The sequence below is a fragment of the Aulonocara sp. 'chitande type north' Nkhata Bay genome, linkage group LG1 (assembly GCF_057382095.1).
Source record: "Aulonocara sp. 'chitande type north' Nkhata Bay isolate Kocher_YH1m ecotype deep benthic linkage group LG1, A_spYH_male_GT1.1, whole genome shotgun sequence".
NCBI classification, from domain to species: domain Eukaryota; kingdom Metazoa; phylum Chordata; class Actinopteri; order Cichliformes; family Cichlidae; genus Aulonocara; species Aulonocara sp. 'chitande type north' Nkhata Bay.
In genome coordinates, this window is record NC_141344.1 from 28,243,428 (window position 1) to 28,249,411 (window position 5,984).

At 38.0% G+C, this 5,984-nt stretch overlaps 1 long non-coding RNA gene across 1 annotated transcript; it reads right to left on the bottom strand.

Annotated features, from left to right (window-relative positions):
* Positions 1-235: 235 nt before the first annotated feature.
* On the bottom strand, positions 236-4,120 carry LOC147339270 (uncharacterized). Its single transcript, XR_015129076.1, has 3 exons — positions 3,772-4,120; positions 3,611-3,674; positions 236-2,803 (listed from the first exon to the last, which is right to left on the bottom strand). It is a non-coding gene; the product is annotated as an uncharacterized LOC147339270 (long non-coding RNA).
* Positions 4,121-5,984: the final 1,864 nt, after the last annotated feature.

Genomic DNA, 5,984 nt, shown 5'->3' on the forward strand with positions numbered 1-5,984 from the left:
CCAACTGAGGTGTGTGCTCATTGGGTAATTTAGAGCCTTGAGAGTGTGCTTTACATGCGTATATATTTTCTTAGCTGCACTACATGCTCCACAGTACACCCTAGTGTGGGCTGAAAGCTTGGTGCAAGGTTTTTCAGTGGATAGGTCATTGCAGTTCAGTTCATCTCTGTTCCTCTGCACTGCTGAGGAATATATTGCATAATTAAAGAAATACAAGTGAAAAAGGCAAGGCAAGGCAAGGCAAGGCAAGTTTATTTGTATAGCACAATTCAACAACAAGGTGATTCAAAGTGCTTTACAGAGACATCAGAAACAAGAACAAATAAAAAGCATGATTTAAAATTGATTAAAACAAGCAAATAAACTAACTAACTAATTAACAAACAAACAAACAAACAAAACAGTATATAAAATCAAAACAGATAAAATCAGAACAGTAGATAAAATCAGTAGTTAAATGTAAGTTTTGAAATTTAAGCTTAAAGTGTGGATTTGGTGCTTTATTCAAATGCAGCTGAGAACAGGTGAGTCTTCAACCTGGATTTAAATAAACTGAGTGTTTCAGCTGATCTGAGGCTTTCTGGGAGTTTGTTCCAGATATAAGGAGCATAAAAGCTGAATGCAGCTTCTCCGTGTCTGGTTCTGACTCTGGGAACTGATAAAAGACCGGATCCAGATGACCTGAGGGATCTGGATGGTTCATACTGGGTCAGGAGGTCATTGATGTATTTTGGTCCTAAACCATTCAGAGCTTTATAGGCCAGCATCAGAACTTTAAAGTCTATCCTCTGACGGACAGGCAGCCAGTGTAAGGACCTCAGAGCTGGACTGATGTGGTCCACTTTTTTGGTCTTAGTGAGGACTCGAGCAGCAGAGTTCTGAATGAGCTGTAGTTGTCTGACTGATTTTTTAGGTAGACCTGTAAAGATGCTGTTACAGTAATCAAGCCTACTAAAGATGAATGCATGGACTAGTTTTTCCAGGTCCTGTTGAGACATCAGATCTTTTATCCTTGATATATTCTTGAGGTGATAGTAAGCTGACTTTGTTATTGTCTTAATGTGTTTTTCTAAGTTTAGGTCTGCATCCATCACTACACCCAAATTTCTCGCCTGGTTTGTGGTTTTTAGATGTATAGATTGAAGTTCTCTGGTGACCTGTAATCGTTTTTCTTTGGCGCCAAAGACTATTACCTCAGTTTTGTTTTTGTTTAGCTGGAGAAAATTGTGGCACAACCAGTCATTGATTTCCTCAATGCATTTACCAAGAGCCTGTACAGGGCCTCGGTCTCCTGGTGACATTGTGATATATATTTGTGTGTCATCTGCATAGCTGTGATAGTTTATTTTGTTGTTGTTTATAATCTGTGCCAGTGGGAGCATGTAGATGTTAAACAGAAGGGGTCCCAAGATGGAACCTTGGGGAACTCCACATGTGATACTTGTCTGCTCAGATGTGAAGTTACCTATTGATACAAAGTATTTCCTGTTTTCTAAGTATGTTTTGAACCAGTTTAGTACAGTTCCTGAAAGACCTGTCCAGTTCTCCAGTCGTTTGAGTAATATGTTGTGGTCAACTGTATCAAATGCTGCACTGAGATTCAGTAAAACTAGGACTGACATTTTTCCACTGTCTGTATTCAGACATATGTCATTAAACACTTTGGTCAGAGCGGTTTCAGTGCTGTGGTTCTGTCTAAAACCTGACTGGAAGGCATCGTAGCAATTATTCTGTTTTAAGAAGTAACTGAGCTGTTGAGAAACTGCTTTTTCAATGATCTTACTTAAAAACGGGAGATTTGAGATCGGCCTGTAGTTGTTCATTTGTGTCTTGTCAAGATTGTCCTTTTTCAGTATAGGTTTGATTACAGCAGTTTTTAGTGATTCTGGAAACACTAAAAAGGATTAGGGTTCTTCTGTTGGACCCTTGTCTGCCTTATTCTTATCAGGGAGGATTACATGAGGCCATCAGGCAGTGCAGACTTCACCCAAAAATCCATTTAAAAGCTCATATGAGTTTGCAGTAGATTTGGGTTAGATGGGCTATAGGATAGTCCAGTAGTTACATAATGCCAGACGACAGCGAGTGCCCTGCCTACCCTGCAGTGCTCCCCTCTATTCACCAGAACCATTTCTCTTTCTGTTGAAATGAGCGAACCTCCACTGACGTAAATGCCCCGGTAATGACGGACAGATCAATAGAGAAGCTTTTGCTATGTGAATGTGCGGTATGCAGTCATGCATGTGTAGCACTTACGTGGAGTTACATAAAGTACCAATGGATAATTACTAAAGTAATAAGCAATTTGGGCTAGTGTCAGAAGACTGAGAACGACTCTTAGAGCTCTGGTACACGAATGGCAGAGAAACCAGACAAACACAGTTATGTGGCTTTAAAAGTACTTTAGTGATGTTAAGCCTTGTAAAAGAAATTTGTAAACAACACAGTATTACAACAGGTTTTAACAGAATGTCAAGTATAAAAATTTCCCCCAAAGTAGCAAAAAAAAATAGAATTAAATAAAATTGTGCACAAGTAAAAGAATTAGTCTTTTTTAAGTCCAAATGGTACCGGTGGGGCCCATAGAATTCGTCTGACAAGGAGTGTGTGTGTGATTGTCTGTCCTACCGTACTACTTGTACAGTAGAGGATTGTAGTCCATCAATGTGCAAATGAGTGTGCGTGTACATGTATATCGTCTCCTAGGATCTTGGGTTGGCTCGCCATCCAGTGAACACTGGAACACTCTGGGTTCTGGAATCGCTGACCTGGTCTTTGGATTCGTCCCATATAAAAACCTGACCTATAAACAATGGCCAAATATATGTCACGTGCCCTTTAAGGATAACTCTCACAAATTAAACTAAAGTAGTGTCACAGTGCAGTAACTACTATTCAGATCAGCTATCATCAATTCAATCATCATCAGTTCAGTCATGTTGTACAACATTAAAATATCAAGTTTCAAAGGTCAAAGTATCAATATCCAAAATTTCACAGTATCAAGGTTCAATTATTTGTAACCTGCAGTAACATTAAAGATTATCTACAAGGTTTTAAACATTCAGGAATTATAGTCACCATATAATTCACTTTCATTGTAAACATTAATTACATCGATCAAAATAAACTCACTGTACATATATATCTAATCACAAATAAATAAGTATATTACCCCTTTTAAGAAATGGAATAATATGCAAATGCTTATCAGAAATTGAACAAAGTGCAAATAATCAATTTCAATAACACGTAAACACAAGGACTCAGTCCACAAATAGGAGTATTAAAATAGACGTGCTTAATCCCGCTTGTACCATAGGCCTACTAGTACAAGTGGAAATACACTAAAAATTACCTCCAAGTGTTCAATACTGAGTATTGTAAAACAACCGATTGACATCAAAATTTAAACAGGAAGCAGGATAAAGTCTGCTTACAATTATCTCTCATAAAGTTATTTTTAGCTGCTTTAACCATTTACAACTTTTCACATGTTAATGACTTAGTTAATGCTCTAACTAGCATAACAACAGTGCGTTTCAGAGACATCGAACAACTGTACCCACACTCCGCACATCACGTGTCTGATTAGCCACATTTAGCTTACCGCCGTCGAGTGGATGCTCAGCATTTACATGGAGCCACAGCTCAGTAAACCCTCCGGTTTCGCTCTGCCCGATAACAAAAGTGCAAATACATAATTTGTGAAAAATATCAGTTTAGATGGTATTTCTTTTAACTCGTTAGAGGTTAATTTCTCCAGCTTACCGATAACAAAAGTTTTAGTCCGTCTGCTCTGTTCGGCTGTAGAAGCAAGAGACTGAAAACTTGGGAGCTGGTACTAAGGAGGGACAAGAGCTGCCTAGAGCTTCACCGATTGGCTGACATGTGAGGAGTGGAGTAAAACAATAGGCTCTCATCAGAGCTCATCAACCCTCTGAGAAACTTAACCCTTGTTTGACCAGAGCATATCATATATAATCTGCATCCCTTCTATGTTTAAATAATTATTTTGATCTCATTTCACTTTCATTAACAGGGACAGTAAGAACAGAACAATGAACATTAAATGTTTTAATTTTTCTTCTCTTTTTGTTTGAGATGATTTTAGGAACTGGGTTACACCTGCCTGGATGTGTTCTATATATAGCTGCTAATGAATGGGTGACTGTGTGGATAAATCAAGTGCCACAGACAAATCAAATGCTGAAGTGGCAAGTGAGGACTGATTCCATCATCCGTGGTAAATCCATCCACAGACCCTCAGGCAATGCAGACACATTATAAATACTTTCTCTCTATTTGTCCACATTTAAATTGTGAGGTTTTGCGTACCTGCAAAGAAGCTCAGGTGGTTTTATAGAAAAAAATTAATAAATAAGGAAATCCTGCCTTTCCAAGGGCATCAAGTCTTTTTAAAAAAATATTTTTTCTAGCGTTAGATAAGAAGATCAGTATCACTCAAATCATTGTGGTTATAGTGTGAGGCTCATGCCAGCAGTTTGATAGCTTAGCTAAGCAGAGATGCAGAGGAACACAGCTAGTCTGGTTCTCCCCAAGGGTTAAATAAATTAGTAAACGAATAGAAAGCTATTAAAGCTACTAATTACCTCCAGCAAGGAGTTTATGTGTTATATTTTTAAAGAAAGTATTGTCAGGATAATACAAGCTACCTGGTTAGTTAGAAACCTGCTGTAGTATAATACTATAGAATAAGACCAAGATAGTTATATACAGTTACCTACAAATCAGTAATTATTCATCACTTACTCCTACATGGCAAACTGCTTTAAAAACAATAAAGAAAGCAAAATGAATACATAAAAATTACAATACTATTGGCTTAAAAGTAAACACTGCCCAGACAGTGAGCAGGTTTGTGCTCTCAAAATGCTCCTTGTTAACATTTAAATCTTGTTGGTATAATCTGTGTAAAATAACAATAATAACAATTGTTGTATAAAAATGATAGTAATGATAGCAATGAAAAAGGCAACCCGGGCAACATCATTGTATTTTCTGGTGGGAAGTACTGTTATGTAAACTTTAGTTATCAGACAGAGGTAACATCACATTTGTTCTAGGATAGGATTTTATTAAGTAATCCAAATCCAATATTTTATTTTTTTTTGCCATCAGTACAATGATTTTGGGTTTTTTTTGTTGTTTTTTTTAATCCAGTTGGGGGTCAGAGGATATCCCTTCTGACATTGGGCATAGTGGGGCACGTCCTGCACATTTCTTTATAGCACAGAGAAGCACATGGCCACTGCTAAGCAATTTTAGATCAATTTTAGATTGTAATTGATAATTGCAAGTTAGCTAACATGGATGCGTTTAATGTGTGGGAAGCTGAAATCTAAAGAAAACCCACTCAGGCACAAGGACAACATGCAAACTCCACACAGAAAGGTAGAAACCCCAACCAAGTGCACGAAATCCATCCATCTTTGTTTCATTGCATAACTGGCTTTAATCATGCATGAGCAGCTGAATTCTGTAGGCTGTGCAGAGGAGAGGAAGGCAACAAAAGTATGTGATGTAAGGTGGCAGCAGCGTTTTGTGTAGAAAGCTGAAACAGACACAGACGAGAAATCCAAGAAGGGAACGATCATCACTTTCTGCACTTTGAGGTACACATGCAAATTGCTTCGGGTGATGCGTTGAGATTCAGTCTTTCATCAAAAGGCCAATGACAGCCTGTCTTTAGGTTTATGTGAAGGCCTGAGACTTCTTTAGCACAGCTCTGCTTCTCTGCTCTTGCAAACAACTATTACCTTGCTATAATGCTTGTGTGGGAGGAGAGTGTGAGATTCTGTGACCTAGAGACAGACTTCATTACTATGCACAGAAAAGAAATGAGGAACTGGCCCTTTTTTCACCATCTTTGAGCATCTTTTTCATGTCTGCTCTAACAAAACGTCATGTTAATTAACATATTTTGCAGGAAACTGTTTGCATAAAGCAAAAGCAAAGAAAAT